This window comes from Bombus pascuorum, chromosome 11, assembly GCF_905332965.1.
Source record: "Bombus pascuorum chromosome 11, iyBomPasc1.1, whole genome shotgun sequence".
In the NCBI taxonomy this organism is placed as follows: Eukaryota; Metazoa; Arthropoda; class Insecta; order Hymenoptera; family Apidae; genus Bombus; species Bombus pascuorum.
Window position 1 is genome coordinate 10,924,016 of NC_083498.1, and position 25,496 is coordinate 10,949,511.

A 25,496-nucleotide genomic window follows, 5' to 3' on the forward strand; every position below is an offset into this window, starting at 1 on the left:
ATACAACAAGTATGTGTGTTTCGCCGAAACAAATTACGAGAGACGTTATTACAAATCTCGAGTTGCAAGCAATTTCAAGAAACTCTAAACTTCGCAATTATCCGACTGTAGCAGTCTTCCTTAATAAATATGAAATCACTTCAATCTCCTGGCAACTGGAAGGAGTTTCTCCTTGTATCGTTACTTAGGAAAGGGCGAAATTAATCTTCCAATAAAATAAAACCACGTAATCCGCTAATAGGGTCAATCGGGAAAAACTTCAATGAAAAAGTATCGGATAATTTTCATGTAGCAGGTGGAAGCGCAATAACGTGGACGTGTTTCGTGACCGATTAACCACGGCATGCATATTCATTTAAAGGGGACGTGTCAGGAGGCAGCGGAAAAATGTATCGAACATTTCGCGGATCCAATGAACAGTAACCCAACGTTACACACCTATGAATCTCCGTGTAAATCGTGTAAATCGGATCGTATAAACTATCGCGACTCGTGTATACGGCGTACGTGAAAACGATGCGACCGTTTGCATTTCCTGGCGAAGGATACGAACGCAAGGGCAATGGGCGTAACGCAGATGTTTCGTAACTAATTAAAATGTGCTGGTTGCACAACGCGTCCCTGGAATACCCGAGAAATTGGAAAAACAGAAGCATCGCGATGACGAAACTCGTAAGAGAAAACAGCACAAAGTTATGGTGTTTAGGGAAATTTTTTAAGTTTTAAGTCGTCGCTTCGAATGATTAGACCGCAGATCGTTACGCCGATAAAAGTTGATATAACGTTAATAAAATTCTGCATAGCGCGTCTACAAGCGACTCTCGGCAAGTGAAATCCAAGTAGTATTAGACTATACATAGCCAGACAGTTCATCGAAACTATGAGCAAGAGAAACGTAAATAGCATTAGGCAGTGCGCAGTTAGACGGCGTATATAAATTGCTAGCAAACAAAATCCAAGTGGATGCAGACCTTACCTAGTCGGATAATTCACATAAACTGTCAATAAACAGAATTCGAGCGGTATCAGGCTGTATATAGTCGAACAGACTGTGTATTGCAGCATCAGCCAACGAAATTTAAGTAGCGTAGGTTCGTGTATAATCGGACAACCTCCATAAACCGTTGATACAAACTATCCGTATGTACCTAAACAGAATGTAATTGTAAGCAATATTCGCCCTTTAAATTTTATCTCGTACATCACCTGCTTCGATATCTATTACGTAACTCTTCGCATAACTAAGCGAATATAATAAAATCGGAGAGAAAGGATAACGTGGTCAAGAAACAGCTTTAAAATCCACGGAAGCAAGGCGACATTCATATCGATTTATCGTCCGCGATAAAACATCTCCACTAGGATATTCTCCGGTGTAGGATCGTTCACCGGGCCAATAAAATCTCGATAACGTAATCGACTGTTTGCAACATCAGGAGCAGAACTAACGATAGGAAGAAAAGAAAGAACAAAGGAACGGTGAATGCGAGTGGGAAGAGAAGGTTCTTTCTTCGCGACGATTTCGGGGGAACAAGGATCGAGGGGAGAGGAGAATGGAAGACTTTGTAGGGCAGTCTCTCTTCCTTCGGGGACTGTGCCCCTCGTAAAACGTCAAATTATCGAACGAAGTTCCGGTCGGTCTTTCGCGCTGAACAACCTTTCGTGGCCTCTCCTGGGACGCCATAGCTCCTCTTGTCGACGGTGTCCATCAGAGGCGATGGCCACGGGTCGAAAGGTCCCTTCTGGGACCGTGTCTCTTTGTACAGCCGATGTGTTTCGCTTGGCCGTTGTTACGTGACCGGAGACTTCGATAACGATTCGTGTAATCGATGTAAAAATTTGTTGCTTCTAGCTTGGAATTTGTAAGAGGCAATTTAGAAATTGAGCTGCTCGATGGCATCGAGTTGGACATTGGTCGAATCCTTTCGCATAAATATTTATTTAAAACAACGCTTCTTCGAGTTTCTCCATTCGCGAGCACATTTTGCACGGAAATATTGTACGCAAACTCAGTTGTATACGTGCAAAGTTACGTAAAATAAATATGCAAATAAAACATTAATCGATAATAAATTAAACGAGTTTAATTCCAAACAATTCTTTGGTGTATTTATAACTTTATCACTTATTGCTATTTACTCGGACAAAATTAAATTTGCATATCGACGAGATAAACGTGTTTGTTTATTTTTGCATAAAGAATTAATCTCTCGTCTGAATGTTCGTTGTAACAGTTTTTTAGAGTTCATCGATTCTTCGATTCTGTAATCGTCGATGGTGAAAACGTCGTTTCGCAATGGATACGTGGTATAAAGTGTCACGAGGATGTTTCCGATCGTTTTAAAAATTGTTGGGAATTTTTTCCTAATTGCAAGCTGAGCTTTTACCTACCTACGTCGATTAATAACACGCTGAATTCTTCTTGATCCTTTAATGACGGATGATTGTCATTTCTCATTTCGCTGGTACGTGGCAGTTGCAAAAATATTCACGACCCCATAATTCTGTTACGCGATCCCATACGAGGTGACGATTATACGACACGATGAATACATTTATTCTACTCGAATATTTTATCGGAGCAATAATTCTTCCTTATTCGTAACAGATTACTCTTTCTACTCGAACAATTTGTTATAGAAATAATGGAGCGTGTAACGCAACATTTTTATCAACTGTTCATTTTCAGCTAGTTTTGCAATTTTAATTCGAACGAATTACCTTGTCCGCAATTATGTTGGCATATAGAAATCGCGTATCGATAAACGTAATTTTTCCCCTAAGTATTAGCTTAGAGAACAGATAGCAATCGGATTAAAATTTCGCGTTAAATCGTGAGTTAGAAATTGAGTTAGGATTACATTAAGTTACCGCTAGATTGTGTTATGCCAAGTTTAACTAGGGATCAGTTTTCAATTAGATCCATATCGAGCTTGGATTCGAATATATGAGATTGAGTTAGGTCTATATCACATGCAGATGAGGTTACAGTAGCCTGTCCAATGTACCTAGGTGCTAAATTAAAGCGTCAAGTTGCGGAATCGATTATAGTAACAGCCCGGATTATATTACACGTACATAACGTTGCGCTCCCTTTTAAGCGGAGATTGAATCAAACTACGCGTTATGCGAATTGCGGCAATAAGGCGCAGGAGAACGAGGATAGGCCAACGAAAGAAGTAATGACGAGGTTACCAGGAGAGGTACTTGGACGATAAGAAGACAACCTAGAGACGCTGATAGGAATGAATAAGGGTATCGTAAAAAGAGGAAAAAGACAGGAGGGAATAAGAAAACGGAAAAACAAAAAGCTTAATAAAAGTCTGTGTAGTAAATCATCGTTCCTTTACGAAACTGATGCGTGGGAAATCTCTGAAAGGCGAGTATCTCTCAGCAACACGGAGGAACGAAACAGAGGGAAACCGCTGTTTTAATTCGTTGTCTCCTTCGAGAGTCGACGAACTGCTTAAGATTGAATATATCAGAAAAACCGAAAACTAGGGCGATGTGTGCGAACGAGAAACTCGAATACGAAGCAATCGAGTTTCCGCTGTAATTAAAACGGAAAAGGGATTCGATCTCAAGTAAATCGTGCGGATCAATCTAGACGTATGATATACAAGAGTGATGCAAGTGCTGCGAGGAATAACCGGCGAAAGAATTTTTTTATTTGGAAAGAGCGGAAGGTCGCGGAGATGCTCGGACGAAAAGAAGGGAAGTGGTTAACGAAGCGGCTGATTTGATAAGAAGTCCAGAACTGCGCGAAGACCCTGTTGACCCAGAAACGTCGAATGCTTAAAGGGAAATATCGAATCGGAATGTAGCAGTGGATGAAAAATGCGCGCTTAATGCGTTGACGTCAACGTTCTCGGCCAACCATTCTTTATATCTGCGGCTGGAATGAACAGGTTCGCCTTTTCTCCCGAGATTTTTGCCCACGAAAAATGATACTTTTATCTCACAGACACGAATGATATTAAATTTTCTGCTACTCTTATTAGCAGATAATCGCTCGTAACAGTGAGCGAATGAAAAATGTGTAGAACGCGTAACCAATCCTATCTGCATGTATTACGATAATCTTAATCGTCCGTTTAGACATAAATTAATTTCACGGAAATTTGCGTAAATCACGGTCTAATAATCTGTGCCCGGAAAGCTATGAATTTTGGTCGTTCGTTCGTAAAAGTCCATAGAAATTAATTGCTTGCGTTTTACAAATTTCACAAGATCCACGTTGTCTTATCATCTGCTCGCGTGAAATTGCGCTCGTTTCTTTCTCCTGGCCGAATAATTCGCCAGGCTGTTCGTTAGTTGCATCGTTCGTAACGACCTCCGTTTGTTCCATTTCACTGGACGACAGGGGGAGAGAGGAGATTTTCAGGGTGGGAAAAAAGTCGCGGGCCAGCGGTGTTTCGTTGAAGTGACGACATAAGAGGCACCTCGTGAACCTTACGGCGTCACTAATTATACGAGCTCGTGTTCTACGCCAGATGAAGGGAAGAAAGAACGGTCGGGACAAAAATTTAATTACAACGGCCTTGTTTAGCGCCCAATCTCCTACCCTCGACTAACCACCGGCAGAAAAACGAAACTGCCTTGCCTCGTGACACGAAATACGGTTAATTTCTATCTAGTTTATTCGCCCGCTAGTTTATCCATTTTTAATTTTGATTTCCAACAAAATAGTTTCGAATAGCCGAGTGCTGTCAGAATTAGCGTTTTAGAAACGCGAGATAATCGAAAGAGATAAGAAAAAATTCGAATAAGGGAGAACGAGGACACGTCGAACGAGCGATCGGAAGTAGGCTTAACAGCTAATTCCGGTCGCCTAATTGCTAAATCGAGTTACTAATTCCCAGGCACGTCAGTTAGTTACAGCCATTCAGAGACTTCAATTGTTCCCAGCTGGCCGGAGAGTTTAATCGCGCGTAGTTACTCACTCAGTTACTTACAGACACTTCAGCTATTCGCGGGCTGCGAAATCGCTCGCAGTTAAAGCTACTTCGAAATCAATTTGTTACAAAGAGTCCCTCGCCAGACTTACAACCATCGGATACGATCGCGTATCCACTTTCGGGATAGATTTTCTATAATCCTGGCTTTAGAAACCAGCATCCATTTAACGTTAGAATTACTAACAAGTACTCGCAAGGAAATAATTCAGGCGTAATACAGCCTGCAGCTTCGTAATTTATACAGAGCGCAGATCTCGAGCGGAAAGCGTACATAATATCACGCGTATCGATCGATATTATAATTAGGCAGCCGTGTGCTTTCCACGAATCAAACGGACAAACAGCGTTGATTCGATAGCCAGATACTTGCCAAAGTTAAGAGCAAAGATTAGGATATGTACTCACCGATACGCAGACTCTCTGTCGATCACTGTACCCGATGGACCTGACGCGATTACATACACGATGATTCTCTTCTTGCGTGTGTGCATCTCGTATCTGAAAAGAGAACTTGATTGAATAAAAAGTAACCGATTAACATCCGTAGAATTTCGGAAGCAAGGATGGTCGAAGCTGTTAAAAGATCGTGTAACGCAGAATGTGAGAAAAAGTGTAGAAAAGTTTGAAACAATATAATACGTAGTCGCCTTCTAAGATGTTGGAAATTTTATGAGACAAAAGATCGAATCACCACCACCCCTCGACTTTCAAGCACGAAACCAATAGATTTAAATCTACGATATATGGTGCATATAACGTTAAACGCAGCATTTCTGAGACTCACCCTCCGGGATTCCATTAATCGAAAGGAAACGCAACGAAAGTTTTCAGCCAGCTTGCAGCAATCGTTTTGCAGCCACGCGTACAAATCGTCGAACGTGGTGGTGGAAAAATGACTGCGCGGCGTTTCAAGAGCGTACCGTACAAAGTTTCTCGGAAAAAGGAGAGCGTTGTTCGTCGACTTTATCGAGACCGTTATAAACAAATTTCTAACGAGATTTCAGGACAGGAGGCGAGCATAGGATATAATCGTGTTCCGCGGGTAACTTTCCTAACGAGACACTATTTACAAGCGATCGCGGAACCAATGACGGAGCTTTTCGCGCAATTTCCTCGATTCCCTTACCCTTAATTGGCCTTTCGTTTTGCGCCAAATTCAAGAATCTTGGGCCGTTAAGTAAATTAAGTTGAGAGAGTATAAATTAGAATTGTGCGAGATTCTCAGGTGCCTTTAAGGGAATTTCTGGAGGATATGAAACATTGCTCGCATATAAGATCAGTCGTCTACGTCAAAATTTTGTGGAATTGCCGTTGTTCGAATATGAAGCGCTACGATGCTTTCTGGAATTTTATGAAAACTGATTTTACGAAGATATCAAGAGTTACGACAAAAAGCGTCAACACCAAAGCCCGTGAAAACAATTTACGCCCCTATTTACGCGTCATTCGTTCGGTTGACGAAATTCTTACGTCTAAACCTTCCACTCTTTCGATCTCAGGAGCCAGAACAACTAATAACCGCGTCCTTGAGGCTTAAAAAAATGTCCATCCCTTGTTCAGATCCCACGATCGAGCATAAAATTCGATAAGCAAAGTTCTCAAATCTTCGCATTTTCAACGTCTTTTCAAAGATCTTTGCGTTTCCGCTCGAATTAAGACGCAGAGCGATAACTGTACTCTTTGACAAAGTTTAACCGCGATGTCTGTGCTGCGAAGTGTGTTACCTCGAGCTTTACAATTGCACGGGCACCGGTTAGATAAATTTTCCACGCAACGTTGATACCTCTAACCTCGCATTAACGTATCACCCAAGGATTAGTCGTGTCCTCTTAATTCGGCGGTAGAGGAACGTTTCATGGGTTGGTAGGATACGAGGAAACTCTAAGCTTCGCCAGTTTGCGGTTAATAATAAACCTCCTGGCATTATGCCAACTGTAACGATGGTACTCGCACGCACTCTAACGTCGCGTCGTAAAGCACACCTTTACACGTACACACCCTACAAATTTACGAGCTTCCTGGGAAGGTGTGTTTGTTATTAAACAATAAACGACCAGGTAAACGATCTAACTGGCGATGTATTTATTAATTTTTTTTATTATCGTTGGTTCTTTATTTTTACCATCTTTTTTCTTCCTTTTTTACGAGGTAAAGAATATGGAGTGAATGGAGCTGCCGCGGTGAAAGATTTGTCAGGATGGGATAAACGAATGGAAACGAAAGATCACCGGTGATATGGTTTTGGATTTTGTGTTTGTACGTACAGTCGTTGTGGAAATTGATGGTAACGCTCGATACTATAACTTGCCATTGTTTCGTATTATTATCGTTGAAACTTAGTATTATTAAACTATATCGATTAATTGGAAGATCGAGCCTTCCATGTTTGAATCGATCCTTCCTCTGGAAAATTAATCCACTATACCGTAGCGTCACTTTCATAACATTGATAATTGTTATGTCATATCGTTTTAACCAGCTACGCTCGTAACGATCGTAATGGAATTTCAAAATGTTCCGCGTAACTCGCATAAAAGATATCTGCGAGCGTTGGAATAATTGCACGAACCTGCGTGTATCGTTACACGGTCCATTAGGATTTTGCTTGTATTTCGTTCCGTTAGCCGTGGCGGTAATTTATACGGCTTTAAAGAGTCGAAAGTCTGAAAAACGAAAAGACGAAGGAGAACAAAGAGAGCGGCTGACACACGTCGCTTTATCTCAAGCGGTGGAACGTCCGCCGTGTGCGGTGTGCAGTCGCTTCAATTTCTCAAAGCTATAACGCGAGACCATCCTGTCGTGTTTCGGAAAGAGCGAAAGAAACGAGAGACGCAGGGAGAGAAAAGGGAAGGCTGGAAACGGTGTTAATTGCCGGGCTTCGAGCGGACTTCGTCGGCAGTTTAGCTGTCGGCGAAAACGTGGTCGTTTCCCCTCGCCGAAAACCGAGATAAATTCGTGGATCTGGCTACGCGATGCTTTGACAAGGCGCTTCGTGGACACCGAAAGCCGTTTGCGTACCGCGAGATCGTGCGCCTTTCTTTCAAACGTATCGTGCCGATGAAACGGTGAATTTTCGCGCCAAGCAACGCCGTTAGCCAACGACGACGAAAGATCGAGGACTGATCGTGTAATTTTCGAATTAATTTTCCTGATTCGGTTTCGTTACTTCCGTTTGTCGCAAATACGTTCTACGCGTTGAAGTTGGGAAGATAAGGGAAAGATTACAGCGTCTCGTAGCGAGTTATAGGCGTTTGAAACGACAAGGTGTACATAAGTAAAGTGGAAAGAATTGTTGGGAAATAATTTGAAACGATTTGGAAGGAAATTCGGTAGTGCAGTTTCACGAGGTGGAAATGACAAGTGGAGAAAAATCGTTGGCTGTCGGGCGCAGCTATAAGAGACTTCCGGTGTTTAAAATACAAATAGTCGCACGGGTGGCTTTATGAAACCACGGTGGCGACGGTGGCAATATCGTCGACGAGTCTCCTAACGAAATATTGTTTCCAACGGCGGAGCGGTTCCAGTTGTTTGTTTAGAATTACCGAACGGGAATAAGTAAATATCGGGCGTACCACTCCAATCACAGTTCGTCACGGTGTTTACGGTGTTCTGAATATTTGAATGAATCGTGACCAGGCAGAGAAACGGAAAGCAGCTAGCGTAAATCACGTCTTGAGCAACTGATACCGCAAAACAACTCCATATACCCTGATAAACTGGCGATGAAGCTGGTAGAATTGGTAGTCGGTGGTCAGGTGCGACTATTCCACTTCGATCGTACTCCGAATTGTCTACCCTTTCGATCGTGAAATATTGGTTAATCGATCGCACAAATCCGATACAACAAGTTATATAGGCTCACGAGACTGTTCGAACATTTATAGAAACATTCGGCGAATATACTACACGTGTTATAGGAAAGATTTCTGAAAGTTCATTCCTATTTCCTGGAAGCTTGAAAAATGCCACGGAAAAAGAAAGAAGGGAGAAAGACGATCGAACGCTGTTCCCATAATTATCGAACCGCAAACTAAATGTCGCTAATCCCTTGTACACGATGTCCTCGTCTAACCAGCTGGAATCGCTCGAGGACTCGTTGATAATCAGCGTTTCAACCAGAGAGGCGAGCATTCGTGGTCTGTCCGCGTGAGAGAGCAGAAATCAGGAACAAAAGCTGTTGACAGGTCGACGGCGGTGAGAGAAGAGGACGCGGGCGCGTGTCGATGATCAGCCCCAGCCGAAGAGCCGATTTCTCTGAAACGTAGGTGTCGATGGATCCTGGTGGACAAAAGGGGCCTAACGACAGACAGGTCGCACGCACATGCGTTAACGAGATGCCACAATACAAAAATGGCGACAAGAACGACGCGACATAGCGGTACATCACCAGAGGGAGGGAGAGAGAGAGAGAGAGAGAAATGGGGTGGTTGCAACCCCTGTGTGATAGGAGTTGCGACGCGAGCCCGATACGAATTCGCTTTTCAACGAACGCCAATATAAAGACGTGGGTCGCTTTCGCGTTTCTCGACACGAAGCTGGAGGCAGCCGTGGCTCTTTCTACGCGACGCACAAGCAGAAAACAGAACGGTAGCTCATTAGCGGTAACAGGCATCCGAGCAAGAGAGGAAGCTCGTTATCCATGGATACACAAACCTCGGCTACGTATGTACGAAGCTTCTTCGTAATATACGTAGCGTACGAACCAGCTTCGCTGTCTGCGCGCCTTCTGCCTGTCTGTTTCGTCAGACCCTCGTCCTCCTGTCGACGAGCTTCCTCTTCCTACTCGTTTTGCCCACGCAGCCTCGCTATCCAGCCTTCTTCTTTTTCCTTCCACGTCCACGAATCTCTCCCGCCTCACAGTCACTGTCTTGCGTCTTTGTTCGCGTCGAAGAAGCGTGTCGTCAGAGATGTTTCAACTGAAAAGTCGTTTATATTTTCTGGGACGCAGGTAGCGTGATTTTCGAAGGTAAGTCGGAGATGTTAGGTTGGAGAGTTGGCGCGATGAGAGTTCCGCTGGCTTTGGAGTTAGCTCGAAAATAGAGATTTATAGTTTATGAGCGACTCGATCGAAAGATTTATTTTGATCGAAGCTTTATAGCGTGATACATCGACTAATTTTCATCGAAACTTCCTGACAACGCATATGCATTCTATCTTCTTCTTGTAAGATAGAGTTTCTTGCATCCGAGTACTTTTCCCCGTGGTGCTTCGCACACGAGATATCCCAAGTGGTCGTATCGAAAGGAAGAAACGGGTGTGTTGGCTTTGTAATTCAACAGGATATTTTTCTCTTGGTCAGGACGTGACCGTTCTTCCGCCCTTCTTGTCCGCGTCCATTCCCTCTACAAAGTAGATGTTGGCTCTTCTTTAATTCCCTCGACGATAGCAGTGCAATTTATTTCGATCGTTGGTACCGGCCACCTGGTCGAGTAGTTCCTTCTGTTCGTCAATATCCTCGGCTGTAAATCGATTCGGACGGTCGAGCACGCGCTCGTCTCGTTATTTGCAACTATCGTCTAATTGTTCGGACAACGTCTTCGCGCCTATCTGTTGACTTTCCTTCGCCAAAATATCTTTGTCCGTTAGTTCGTTGGATATTTACGAACCTATTACGAAATACCAGAGAAACGATCACTGCGGATTAGAAATCTAATCCACGCTATCCGATGTACGAGTTATGGGACCGGTCAGGTTGGTCAGTCGGTGCAAGAACGTTTTCATCGGACCAGGCCGTGTATTTAGCAGGAAAACCATCGGGATCCGATCGAATGCGCCGCTGTCACAACCCTCTGACGTTACTCGGCGTAACCCGAGGAATGTTCGTTCCCAGTAATGCAATAACTGTGGCATCACGACGCCAGGATACCACGAACGGCTGACATTCAGATTGGTCGCCAGCCCCGACCAGTAAACTCGAAAGCATTCGCACGAATCGATAGATCGACTGCCGTGGAAAAACCAGTCGTCAATTAAAAATACTTCGATATGCACTTAGTATCTAGCTGTGTTGCGTTGAAAAAACCGATGGAAAAATGGTAGGAATCGCGGGATCGAAATGTCCAACCAAAAAATAAAGGAGACCGTGAAAAATATTCCGAAACGATCATATCGTGGAATTTCCACCCTGTTTTTAATTTGAACAAAACCGAAGATGGAAATATTTTTTACGCGTGGAAATTTAAATAGATTTATACGAATTGCTCGTGGATATCGTTTGGCCGTATAAGCTACGATACTCCTTGGATCTCTCCTTTGATTTACTCTTTAGATATATCCTCTGACGCTACCTAGTTCTGTATTTGTCACTCAATCACGGGCGAAAAATCGCTGCGTCTGCGCTATAAATTTCACGCGTTTCTTGTTTCTTTATTTCTCCTTCCGCCTTTTTTCTTTCCTATTTAGTTTCTCGAATATATCGCAGTCCCCTCGATGAGTTATACGTTCTGGGAAGAAGGGTTGGCCGTGACTCGAGAAAGTAGTCGAAAGACGGAAGGACTTTGGCCGCTTGCGAGCCCCTTAACTCTACTTTGCGACTTCTTTCCTTTATCGTCCGTACGCGGAATTTAACTCGAACGGATTTCAGGACCAGATCAGCTCGAGCGTGTGATCGTTGATATAGGGGCTGGCTTCGTACGCTGAATACTTTGTTTCAATGTCGAAACGTGACAGCCAGACGAAAATAAGGAAAGAGTTCGAGACTACTGGTAAATAAACGTATTCATCGTTTAGTTAAAACGTAAACGAAAATCCAACTACGACGAGAACTATGTCGTACGTTGAGAACTAACGTAGCTAGAAAAATATAACTCGTCTTGAAATTTGAATAGAAATCGATGTAAAGTTATTTATTTTATGTTGAAGTGATCGTCACTTCTGAGAAAACTCTACATCTGGTCTTCGGTTTCTCAAGAGCCTAAGGTCATCGATAGCGCGTAGACAAAAGAATGCGTCGAGGAAAGACGATAAGCGGTACACGTGCGACGTTGGTTTCGGCAGTTGTCTTTAGTCTCAGGGTAACGTTGCTAGCGAGAGGATCTGGATCGGCTTACATAGTACCACATATTTTGTAATTTACTATTCACAATATATACACTTTCAATACCTTGCAGTTTGCCCACGCATTTCTTTAATTCCATCCACTGAATAACCTTAACATTTTATATGGTTCGTAAAACGTATCGTTGCCGAAATTCGCATCAGCGATCGTTCTACCAACGAGTATTTTAAAAATCGAAATTTTCCCGTATCGTGAAGCTTCGACATTTTAATCTTTATTAATGCTAAATATTCTGTTCGCTGGAATTCACGATGGGTGACAGGAATCGATCTTCCTCTGCGGACTCAATTATATCGCGTCGCTGTACGTGAGAATTCCACTTAAGTGCAGGGGACTATCGTTGTAGGATCTTGCGCGTATTGACATGTCGGTTAACGATGGTGGTTAATCAAAGCGGCCCACCGCCATTGTGTCTGGCGACAGCGCGATTATGTCGCGTTTCGATAATTGCTGTCTTAGCTTATATCGTAACTAATTATCCTAATATCACGTTACACCGTTCTATACGTTAGGTTCGCTTCCGTTACCGCGTAACATCGTCTCACCAATAAGTCGACTAATCAATGATCCCGATTAATGGTTAAACTATGCTCTCCAACCGACGGCTAAATTCTATTCCCTGCTAACCGTTGTTGCTTCCCGTGACCGACGCTCTCGTCTGCTATCTTCGTCCCTTGCATTATTCATAAAAGCTACCGTATTAAATATTCATGTTCGTTCAATTTCCGATTTATTCCCCTCGCCTGATTATTCGCCCATCTGGTGCATTTTTGACGAGCTCCCGGCTCGGTTATATTTATTTTCCAGAGAGACGATTTTCAGTAATAGGAGGTCGTCTGTTTCTACGGATTTAGGGCTACAGATTTCATTTTTTCTTTTTTCTTTTTTCTTTTTTTTTTTTTTCTTTTCTTTGCGGCAACACCATTAAACGAAGTTCTTTGGTTGATTTATGCGACTTTGAGAGCGGAGGTAGCGACGCGGAACGACTGTACGGCGAGCTGAAATTCTGCAAAGGTGCGACACGATTGTTTCGTTCCGTTACGCTCGCAATTCCTCGGCGTTTCGACGCCGTTCTAAGTACTTTACGGCAGCCTCTACATAAGGTCATCATCGCCTATCAAAGTCACATTTACTCAGTGCTTAAACCAAAAAGCAACGGCGAGAAATAAGAGCTGCGGGTAAAGCACAAAGGTAGCAAGCTCGTAATCTCTAGCTCCGAGAAACGATTCCCGATAAAAGAGCATATTTCTCGTGAAAGGGCGACCGAATAAAATTTCGAATAAAAAATTTACGGGTCGAACGGCGTATCGCGATATTCGATCGCGAGTCGCGCCCCTTCCGAAAAAGAAAGAAGAGAAAGCAAAAAGAAAGGGGGGATCGATTCGAATCGGCGCCGTAAAACGCGGCGTTCTTTCACCCCGCAAGTTATACGATCCACTTCGTCTCTGTGGCGAACAAAAAGGGGTGGAACGAAGAAAAGAAAGAAAAGGAAAATTAATTCGTGGACACTGTTGTAAAATCGAGTGAAACGTAAACTCTCGGTGGATGAAGCGGTGTTCGCAGCCATCTGTGCTTTACGTTTCCTATGCACGAACGTTCTTAAGAAATTTCGATCGTGCGTCGAACAATGCCGTTTTCCTTACTTAAGTCGTCTTATCTAGCGTTTTCCATTCTTCGAAATACAACGCACGCGCTTCGAAAGCAAGACGCGACGCGGGACAAAATTATTCAGTGCCATACTAGAAATGGGGTACAGCTTCGAATAAAAAAGATGGACGAACATGGAGCCGTAGCACGCCTCCATACACCATTTATGCTGAATACATATTTTAGCGGCAACCTGATTCCCGATTAATAGATTTCACCGATTGCAGCGCCGGTCAAAGCTGGAGTACGTTAATTAACTCGTTAATATTGATCAGCCGTTACCAAAATGCAACATCCTGTAATCTGTACGTCTCTAAACTTAAAATTCACTGTGGGAGGAGGAGTTTTGAATAAATTCTATCTTGGCAACTTCGATGGATTATTGAACGAGTTGGAGCGTTTGTTTGAGAACATGATTTCCGAAATTTCATTGCAGAGAGAAATTACCAGTGAAAGCAGAATTCAGTCGAAATGTTCCACGTTAGTGACTTATTTATCGGACAGTTCTATTTCTGCGACTCCTGCAAAAACGTAATCGTTAATTCGCCACACGTACCATAGTCGTAATCTACTCGACAGCTTCGCCAATTACGTTTATTACGTCTATTATTATCATTATAGGTGATTGACACCGAGGAACGAATAAAATTCAATGGCAGAATTATTTTCAAATTTAGTATCGCTGCAGGTTCGCTACTGACGTCACGCTATAGCAACAAACAGACGATGTCTAGGATCGCTAATATTCCTACGTCTATCTGCGATTAACCGAACGATCTCGTTTCGAAAATTCAATCTCTACCGCGTGATAAACGCCTCCACCTCGGTTCATCAGAGTTCGCAATTCCCGTAGCAAGAGAAAACGGAGCACGAAGTCGGAGTACAACTGGCTAAGATCCAGGGGCGAATTTCGTACGCCAGACTCGCGAGTCGCTACCCCGTCGTCGTACGGTGTATTGTTCGCGTCCTCGGCGAGGATCGCGCGCCGGTAGAGAGAAGAAGCCGAAGGAAGCTGTTGGTGGCACGGGAGCATAGATTATCCGCGGGCCGACAGGCAGTCCGGAAATTACTCGTTTCGACGCGACGAGCAGAGAATTCAAAGTCGGTCTCCTTCCTTATTTGTTTATTTCACGTGTCGTGAACTGGTTGTTGGCCGGTTGGGTCAACGCCAGCCACGGTATTGCTTCATAAATCCTCCCCGAGGAACCCGTGCATCATCTAACTCCGTGTCGCAAATAGCGTCGACCATGTACCAATAATCGGACGTGTCCCCGACGATTTATAGTTGCACAGTGTCCATGTGCGAGCGAGTCTCGTCGATCGACTAACAGAATCGCGATTTCTACCAGAGACGTTATAAAAATTGGGACTTGCTTACAACTTGATATAAACAGGCTCGCGAAAGTATTTCGGTACTTGCAGACACCTTTTATGAAGATATTGGAATTGTTCGTAGCGGTACATGCGATCATGGTAATATATAAATATATGATTGAAGGCGTGGTTAGAGTTAGGTTAAAGTTGGGCTAGGATGATCCGCGTTGTTCGTCTATCTTTTTTTTTTTTTTTTTTTTCGTCCGAAACTTAGCGTATCTTTTGATTCTCGTTTGAGGAAGCTACCGTTGCCAGGGGAAGTTGGCGACGCAACGGCATTTTCTGCGGGCCCGGACAGAGGATCGTGACGTGACCGATCGTGGCCGCCTGGCCTGGCGTCGTCGAACCCTTTGGGAAATCCAAGGTTTATGACACCAGCCATTTGCTATTGAGACCGTTGTGAAATACTCTAATGAATCGTGCCCCGAAGAAAGTTATTTGTTGGGAACTAACGGTTTTCTCCAAAGTAATTTTGCTGCTTCTTGGACGACAATTTCTTCCCTAACGGCAATACTAGCCACTACATGATTATAGTAACTTATCGTTGCGAAGAAAAATGTATTGCTCGTTCGCGCGAACTTGTGTCATACGAATATATTTGCACGAAGCTGGACGGTTCATAGAATTGGAAATGGGATTAAAAATGGGCCCACGAAAAACGTAGGGGGAAATTATTTCAAACGCCACGGAATTACCATACTTGACGATCAGTTCCGAGCGTATCCTTGCTTAGTTAAGTCGGCTTTGGGTTAGATTCGGGATAGGTGGAACTGGAGATGGAAACACGACGATGACATTTCACAAGGAAGAGAAAGGTCTAAGCTTTCTCCGGAAAGATTACCTCGAATCTTCTTTGCGTCGCTATCACGGAAAATCACCAGGAAAACATTCGCTGACACAATTCGCAAAAATTGATAATAAAAAGCATACAATAACTTTGAAATCTCTCGCGTTCTCTCCTATTTTCATTTTCAATACGAATGAAGTTTATCCACCTTCTCGCCGTTACAAGCTGAATTTACCGATTTATTAATATCATCGAATCGCTAACTAAAACGACAGCATCACGATGATCGAATCCCGGCGATTAACGTTATCTAAAATCATCATCGGCCAACCATCCTGAACGCACGGTAACATTAATACCTGACAGCGTTAACGAAGAACGGATAGAATCACCGGAATATCCTACGGATCGCGTTACCAGCCAGGAACAATACTCGATCGGCGTAAACTCGCCATTATGCCAATTACAAACAGCTCTCGGTAACTAGATCGGAGATCGTGGAGTAATTCGAGATACCGCGTTTGCAAACCGATTACCGTCGCTATTCCACGTGATTGATGCAATTCTAGATGTTTTCATCCTCGTTTTCGTTAAGCTGCGATCCACAGAATCAAACTACAACGAGTCCGTTCGATCTTCGCTGTCCTCGTTTCGTAGCAAACGTATCTTTCTATTTAAAAAGCAAAAAGAGAAAACCCCTGAAAGATTATATCCTAAAATTTGTATAATTCGAAGAACGTACGTTTTATATGTCGCGTTTACAACTTGAATTCCGTTTGGAAATTTTAATAAGTTTGCGCTAATCGTTCGTAGAAAGTGGCCGATTAGGTTGGGTCTAATACTACTGAAGTTCTGCTTACCGATAGCGTCCATGGTGTGCCTGACTGTACAACGTCTAATGCTACTTAAAGTCTACTTCTTGATGCTATTCATAGAGATGGTACCTGATTATACATACTTGATATTACTTAGGGTTGCTATGTACAATGGTTTCTATGTGCCGGAGATTTACATCAACTGCCCGACTATAAACAGCCTAATACTACTTATAATATCGCGCCTGCAAAATCGATCACAGGACGATTGCAACGATTTCCTCTGGTTTTGATAGTTCTCGCTCGGTACGGAGCATATTCTCGTGTTGAAAAAACTAAAAAATCTCGTCGATATGTCGACGTTTGTTTTGTCATAGCTCGAGGACTATCGAGCTTTCGACAAACCTGTGACGATATACAGAATTGGATGTATGAAACGTCGATCCTTGTCATTTAGAAAAATCTTTCTGTAGTCGACAGGTCATAGTTTGTCGATGAAAGATAGAGAATAATTGACCCATAGATTCAAATTTACTAAAGTGCCAGAGAACGATGGAAGACAGGTTTGAAGACTACAGGGGAAAGATACGACGAATCGAATTTCCTGCTTTGTACAGAAAAGTAGTTCCAATTAAAAAAAAATACCATCAATCGATCACATGCTAAAATTCTCTTTTTATTCAGTTTCTCGACTAATAATTTCTTTGATCTCTCACGAAACTTTGTCAAGTTATCAGCTACATCTACAAGATTAACATCTTCCTACGCGATAGATAGTTCAATCACAGGGCAACGTTCGAATCAGGAAATCAACAAAGACGCTTCCTGTCATCTTCGCTTTACAACGTCGTCCTAGTTTCCTTCGTCGTCTCTGGTAACGAGGCTTGAAATATGCAAACGATAAACGCAACAAACGACAAGCACCGATCGTATAGCCTCGAGCAAGTCGAACTTAAATACAAAAACGAAACTACGTAACTGTGGATTACGTCCCACTATAATTCCGTATTGGAGACTTTACCGGTAAGCCGAAAGAAGTAGCGTAATGACTGGTTGCTGAAAGAAACGATCGACGTACGTCGTGTCGCTGTAGCGTTCACATCTTTCAAGCCTCGTTACCGAAACACAAAGCGAAAACGGAACATAAAATATTCTTGCGTCGTTCTAAAGCACCTGTTGGTTTTAATTGTTTATTAACGAACCACTCTGCGTTTCGCAACGCTAAAAGGCAGTAGTAAAGGGACGTACGTAATAAGTTATACCGTATAACGTAAAAAGACACTCGTAAACGACAGGAATCGACGCAAAACCGTCTTTAAAGCTTTTCCATCCGCGTCCTTGATCCGCGCGGGCCGTATCTGTGGCGTAGCGAGCGCAAACTATTCGTGAATAATTACTACGAGATAAAACGAATTGAAACGCTTTTTAATCAGAATTAAGTGGAGGGTGCGGCCATATTTACCGTGGGCCGAGTTGCGCGCGTTAATTAGACTTGATTAAATTCAGGATCAACGGTTCTAATTTGTAACAAAAATACTGTCCGCCGTCTAGGCAGAGTTAATTAAGTAAACCAACGCGACACTGCGACTAGAACGAAGCGTCGAGAACGCGTGCCATTCAAAACGTTGTCTATTTCGAATGTACGAATAGAGTACGGTATATAGGAGGTGCTTTTTAATAGAAAACCAGAGGAAAACGGACAATGAACGCGCGGACAGGGGAGGATAGTAGCTTCCTTCTGGCGCATAAATCTTCCTGGCTTAACTTTATCGGCGTCACGGAGCAGGCTTCCGCCAGGAAGAGGGTCGCGCCCTCTGAACAACCAGGCTAAATTAAAAGAAAGGATTCGAATGAGACCGCGGTCGACGAAAGTAATCACTTTATCTGTAGCCGCCACTCTGCCCGAGTCTCGCTAATCTCGGTCCTCGTTTTAAGGCCGAATCGTCTGCCACGGGTCTACCTCTTCCATTTCCCGAATCTCGTTTCCATATTCGCCCATTCGACCGCTCCTCGCAAATGTGTCACGAGACATCCAGTGCAGCCGAACATTCGGTCACGACAGATGGACCGACTCGTTTCCGATTTTACGAACGTGCTTTAGGGTGTAAACAGAATTTATGGGAATCTTTGGAGAGCGAGTAGCCGAGCAAAGGTGGAATCGCGTGTTCCCACTGACTTTGGATATTGAACGATTGGATCGAATCTTTGAATCTGTGATCTTTTCGTATTAACCGCTACGTTTCAAAAGAAACCAATTAATTTTAACGGGTATCGGTTAGCTTTGAACTAAGCTGTATTCTGCTAAAAATAGGAATATAAGTCACTTTGTCAAACAGCGCGTTGTTCGTTTAAGATTTAACAAACAACTCGGAAGATCGTCATAGCCAAATGTCAAAGTAGCAACGAAGCACTCGGAGTATCCTCGACGATTCCTTTCAAATCCATTCCGTTTCGCCTAAAACTTTCCCACGCTTTCCTCCTGAAATCTGTTCCAAGGAACTGTTCGAAAGTAACACAGTACCTGACGATACGGTAACGACGCAGGTAGGTTTGCTTAATTCCCACACGAAGGCAAGACCGTCGAGAGAGTCTGACGGACAATCGTTGGAACGACGTCGTAAACTTCTTTTTCCACGTGACTGTCGGTCATTACGGTGTAACGACACCGACCCTAGTTTGCAAATCATTCTTTCCGCCTCGATTCCACGGCGCAGTAAAATCCAGGCACTCGCTGCGGCTGGCATATCAACTATTTGTTATCCTAGCGAAATAACGAGCTGATACGCGAGCTCGCATAAACACGACTCCGCGGCTGCGGCTGCGGCTGACAACGCGTTCCCGAGCTTTATCTGTCACCGCTATATACGCTACACTATTTTCAGTACACGTGTAATCGTTGCACACGAACAATTACGCGAGTGTTCCTCCAACTAAACACCATGTTTGTTAAACTTTCGTCGACTGGCTGTTCCATCGGAATACCGAATACTAGATTTCGATACCGCTTCTGTACTCGTACGTGTGTACTGTACCGTTCACTCTGATCGTTTGCTGTAACGATATTTCAATTTGGTCACAGTGTAGAAATCAATGACGAATTGAAAATTCGTGAAATTGGAAGACCGCAAATTTTAATTGCCTGCTACGACACATAGCAGCGATGTATTCTACTATTAAACGTATCCAACTTTGCTATCTGATGCTGTATAATATACTGGACAAGCTCAGAATTAGTATGTTTTTTTTTTTTATTTTATTTTGGTTATTTTACAATTTGTCCTTGCAGACATTTGGTAAAGTGTTATATCTTGTTGGCGAAGAAAAAAAAAATATAAATAAAAAATAATATAGCATGTGGGCGGCTACCCCCAGCGGGGTTAGTTAGTATGTGTTAAGGTTATTCGGTGTATGTGGAATTAAAGAAACGCGTGGGTAAATTGTAAGGTATTGTAAGTATATATATATTGTGAATATTAAAGTACAAAGTGTGGAATACGATGTAAGCTGGTCCAGATCCTCACGCTAGCAACGTTACCCTGAGACTAAAAGAACCCCGAAACCAACGTCGCACGTGTACCGCTTATGGTCTGTCATCGACGCATTCTTTTGTCTATGCGCTATCGATGACTTTAGCACTCGAGAAAATCGAAGACCAGATGTAGAGTTCTCTTAGAAGTGGCGATCACTTCAACAGTATGAATATAGATATATAGGTAGATAAATAATAAAATACGTTATTCCTAGATCTTGCAAGAAGCAATTAAAATTTGCAGTCTTGCAATCTCACGACAAAATAGTAGCCGAGTTCTTATTTCCAATTCATCGGCGTGTATGTATATACCGTTAGATACACTCGTTGTTTAAATAACACGGCACGGTTGATCGATCGATAATACAGTCGCTACCTCCGTGTAAATTTAACGTCGTTTCATCGAGGAACTCGATGAAGAGGACAAGAGAAAGAGGACAAGCGCAAGAAGCTGAAGCACAGCCGAGAAGAAATTGGAAGTCGATGTATCGTGACCTGATCGCAATTAAAGCTCGATCGAGGGACGTAAAAAGAGTCGTTGGGAACGCGTCCACTTTCACCGTGAACGGTGGCGGAATTCGAGCACATAAAGGCGAGGAGAGGGACGGTGAAAAACAACTTGGCCGCGTAATTAAATTCTCGAATGGGCGGGGCGAAGTCGCGCTTTAAATTCGCCCGCGTCCTCATTTTCGCGTAATTATCGGAAGAACCGTGCGCCTTCCCGTAATTAATCCAGCAATAATCGTCCAGCAAATTCGTAAACATCGTATCGCGCGTTTATGCGAAACAAACGAAAAGCAAACGCTAATGACGTCGTCGCCCAGAACATGAGCAATTTATTTTAAATTCCGACCAAATGGATGTTTCCATTCGTAACGACAATGAACGCGTTCTCCCTATTTATTTCCTTTCGCGTTTAACGTCAATTTTTGTTTAGAATCTGTATACTTAATCGGCATAGCTATCCTTATCGCGAACTCCGCTTTCGAACAACGAAACAAATTTATTTGACAAATTAAGGACGGATATTCTAATTCTACGTTCGACGTTCGAAAATATGAAAAAGAACTGTCTGCCAAACGTAGTACGCTACAGATACCGGGAAAACGAGATTCACCCGGCAGATCGATCATTTGTCAGTTCGATGGAGCATAAACGCGCAAAGAGCCAACCCCTAACCGTCCCTATATTTCTCGTTTCATCTCAAAGAAAGAAAAACAACAACTATCGATAATAATTCGATTAACAACGACGAATGAAGGGAGAATAAAAGTTTCTGGAATTTTGTAAGATTCGAAATGTAAAAAGGAGAATGTAGAAAGGGGACGAGGAAAAGGGAAAAGGTGGCGTGACATCATTTACGAAGGTCGACGTCACGTTGCAGGGTAAAGATTCTATAGAAAAGCTCGAGCGAGCTGTTGACACGCCGGCCTATTACGGACTGGCAGCTTTTATCCGACAAAAGAGGGCATTTAGGCGGTGAAATTGTAAATTCAATTTCCTGCAAACATCCGCCTCTGTCCCACCTAGTCGTGTATTTTTTACAAGACTGAATATTTCTCTTTTCACCGGCAAATTTTCCAACTTCTTTTTCTTATATTACGCCAACCTTCTCGTTGGCTTTGTTTCTTCCTTTCTCGCGTTCCTATGGATATTCGTAAGGTTAAATTTTCGAATTTAACGCGGTTGTTTTAGATCAAAGATTAAATAGTTATTTGGAGATACTATTCGCTTTTACGGAGGACTTTTTAGAAATATTTTATAAAATCGGTAAAATAAGAGCAACGGATAAGCGAAACGCAAATTTTCGACAAAATATCGTTACGCTATCGTGCCAGATACTGGCAATTTTTCAACGACGCAAAAATCTTCCTCGTTACATCGAAACCACTCACACACCTCGAGCTTACCTCGAGGAAAAATATAAAACTGCGCGTCAAGCGTGCCTCGGTGCAACGGAGAATGCTCTTCGACCAGATACGACTATTGTTCTTCGGAGTTCTTACTCCAACTCGTTCTGACCCAGTTCGCTAACAACGAGACAGCTTGTGTAGGCAGGGCTCGATTCTGGCCAGGTGCACCCACCGGTGTTAACTTTTTGTCCAAACGCTCGAAATTTCCCGTATTCGAGAAAATGTAAAAACCGTTAGCTACCTGGAACCACCTTAGCCCGTAAAAGATCACGGAAGGGTTGGTATGGATGTCCTTAAAGTTTTTGCTTGTTAATTTGCGAAACTACCGGGTCGCGCGAAACTAAAGCAATTTCGAATTTTCAAATTTAATCTTAAATTTACCGAAAAAATATTCATGAAAAAGTTTGCGGAGTGTTGGGAAAATAAATAGATATATAAGAGACACCACTGTAGAGTAAAATTTCGAAATTTACTTTTTCCGTAAATTCGCGATAGTCGATATCTTGCCAAAAATTCGTATTATCACTGCCCGAATAAATTTCAAAAACATCCACGGTTACCTATACTCGCAAATTCTAATATCCCATTCGAGAACATAAATCGATCAAAAATCATGCGCATCGTCCGCTCAATTACAAGTTCTCTTCCGATATTCTCCTATTTGTTAAATAAACAGTACATTTACATTGTACGTGTGAGAGCGATGGAGCGAAGAGCGAGCAGACACATGTATGCACCCCCTGCCTAGAGTGTATGCGAGCGTCGCAGGACGTCCAGGTCTCAATCGAGACAAAAGAGCGATTAAAACAAACAAACGAGCAAGCGAGTGTGTTGTCTAGTCCTTCGGAAAGTCCTTGCTACATGTAGAGCTAAATTTAGATAAACTGTAAATAAATTTTAACTTTTTGTTCTCTCCAAATCCTCTCTATGCTTTAACGCTATTAAAGAGTCTCTCGAAACAAACATCCGCGCTAGAAATTGCAATAATAATTTCCATCATCCTGAACGTTGTTCCATTCGTCCGGTCGAGTATCAAAGTCGTCTCTTCTTTCTCGTGGTGCATACACCGATAGGAAATGATAAGGAAACTGAGGGTAAATAGGAAAAGCAGAACTTTGGAGATGTTTTGCGCCATACTGTAAATCGACGGAAATATCACGGCGGGTGGTAGAGAGAAAATTTTCGAGATTTGGGAAGAATCGAAGACAAGACGAGACCCTCGCTGTGAAATTAAACGAGCGCTTTCGCAGGACGTAAATTGTTTACCAGAGGCTGCCAAGGGATTCCGTCGGAACTAACTCACCCCTGTTGCCAGAACGAAAATTCGCGCCTCTTGAATATATTCATGATTCCGCCCGGTTGAAATCACGAGGCCGACAGCGCCGCTTTAAAATCGCGTTCGAACGACCGAGTGACGAAGCGGACGCCGGCTGACTGCGAATTTTATGCACGATGGCTAGGCTGTCGGTGTTGGCCTGGCAACCTACGGGAATTTGTATTCCCGTGGGGAAAGGGCGAAGGTTGAGAGTCGTCTCGTGCGATGGTACAGGCGGGAAATTTGTTCGACCTACGTGGGGTGGCGAGCGGGTTGCTTTTGAATTTCGTTGGCTTTCGAACGGAGATTGATAAGGTTCCAGATACGATTAGATTTCGAATATGTGATGTCAAATTTGAGGGCGGGTATCCAGGATTTTGTTAGGTCTACGAGAAGCGTCGAGGCGTTGCTTAGCATCGCAAATGCACCGAGTTTGAATTAGATTGACACCGAATTGCATTTCGTTTGGTAATAAGCTGCCGTACGTACGGAATACGTAATACCGAAGCGTGTAATCAGCCGAGTTACAATAAGCGGCAACGATCGGTGCAGAGTTACAAGTATAGCACGACGTTAGGTTCATCGAAAAATTTTATAGTCTTTTTCTTTTCTTTTCCGCGCTTTCAACATCGAAATGTCTAGCAACCGTCTGGTGCACGAGCTTTCTCGATTTACCGGTATTAAATTTGTTTGATAGAGTAAGATAATAAATTTAATTCAATAATAATCAGCTAATAGTTGAATTTACTTAGAATAGAATATAGACCAACGGTAGGAATAAATGTGATCGCGTATATTTTATTAGATAGATAATTTATTTATTGGAAGATATTCTAACTTGAACATATAAAGTCGATAGCTAGAATAAGCAAACTATTAAACTTGTCGCTATGGATAATTTGTAGATTAACGATCAAGTGATTATATCAATCTTTGATATAACATCCATCATCGTTTATAATTGGCTTCCATAAATCTGACAATTTATCCTATCGCTACATAATTTATTAAATTTCTTTTATTAAAATATTTTTGCGATACGCTTACTTCTATTCGCCTTGTAACTTTAAATGATCGAAAATAAATCTTCCTACGTTCCAAACACGAGAATCTTCTTCGGAAATCCTTAGCAAAAGAAAACTTCGAAAAATCCAAACTTGCTACCCGGTTACCAAATGCCAATTTTTAAAACGAATAGCTCTACGCAAACGCAGTTAAAAAAAAAAACAAAAGAAAAACAAAATAAATCTGTTCGAACAAAGTTCTGGTCAAAATTCGAGATACTTCTTTACGACTGCGTGAGATCGGCAATTGAAACTGCAGCGGTGATCCGCACCACGAAACAAGATCTCCATTTATCGTCGTAAAACCGCGAAACGGATCAGCTTGCAGATTTTACGCGTTTCTGATGCGGTACCATATTCAATGATCACCGTGCAATCTCGAGCAGACACCAGGCCGTTCCTAGGGAACAGCTTGAACCCCTTCTTCTTCTTCTTCTTCTTCTTCTGGTTAGAAGCAGTTCGCTGCAAGTTCTTACTTCCAGCTCGAGTCACGTCGAAGGGACAGATTTTATGCATGTCGTCGTTCTGTTCGAGATTTCGTGACTTAAACCGTGAACAAGTTAGCTGCGGGCCGACGAAAACAAGCGACCGCCTGTAAACAGAAGTTGCAAAAATCGAACGTCCAAGTATTTCCATGCTTATCGGTCCCTTTCTAGCTACGCGTACTCGCCTGCTGAATTCGTTATGACGCGATGTTGCGAAATACCAAAGGCCCTCCGTTTCTATTTTCTCGAAAACCACATACAGCGGTGACCTCCTTCGTTTTATCCTCTCACCTTTATCGCGAAATTTCGAGCAATCGTGTTTTAACGATAAACGATACTTGCAGCCGCCGGCTATCGACTTCCCAAACGTTGGCTCAAGTCCTTGCCGAATCGTCGGTCATAAATTACGGTAAAGCTAACTAACGACGAGCCATTTGCCATTATATCGGCACGAAAGTGCGTTGCCGCTAACATACATACCGGTATATTCGAAACTTATCCTTAGAGTGTGTTATTAATTAGATGCACGGAGAATTTGAAAAGAAATTGAGT

The 25,496-nt window shown here is 42.8% G+C and overlaps 1 long non-coding RNA gene across 1 annotated transcript in view; it reads right to left on the minus strand.

The window, feature by feature from the left end:
- The window catches only part of LOC132911969 (uncharacterized), a 186,422-nt gene extending 181,022 nt beyond the window's left edge, over nt 1-5,400 (minus strand). The window contains exon 1 of the long non-coding RNA XR_009659127.1: nt 5,364-5,400. This is a non-coding gene — a long non-coding RNA (uncharacterized LOC132911969). The remainder of the gene's footprint in view (nt 1-5,363) is intronic.
- Nucleotides 5,401-25,496: the final 20,096 nt, after the last annotated feature.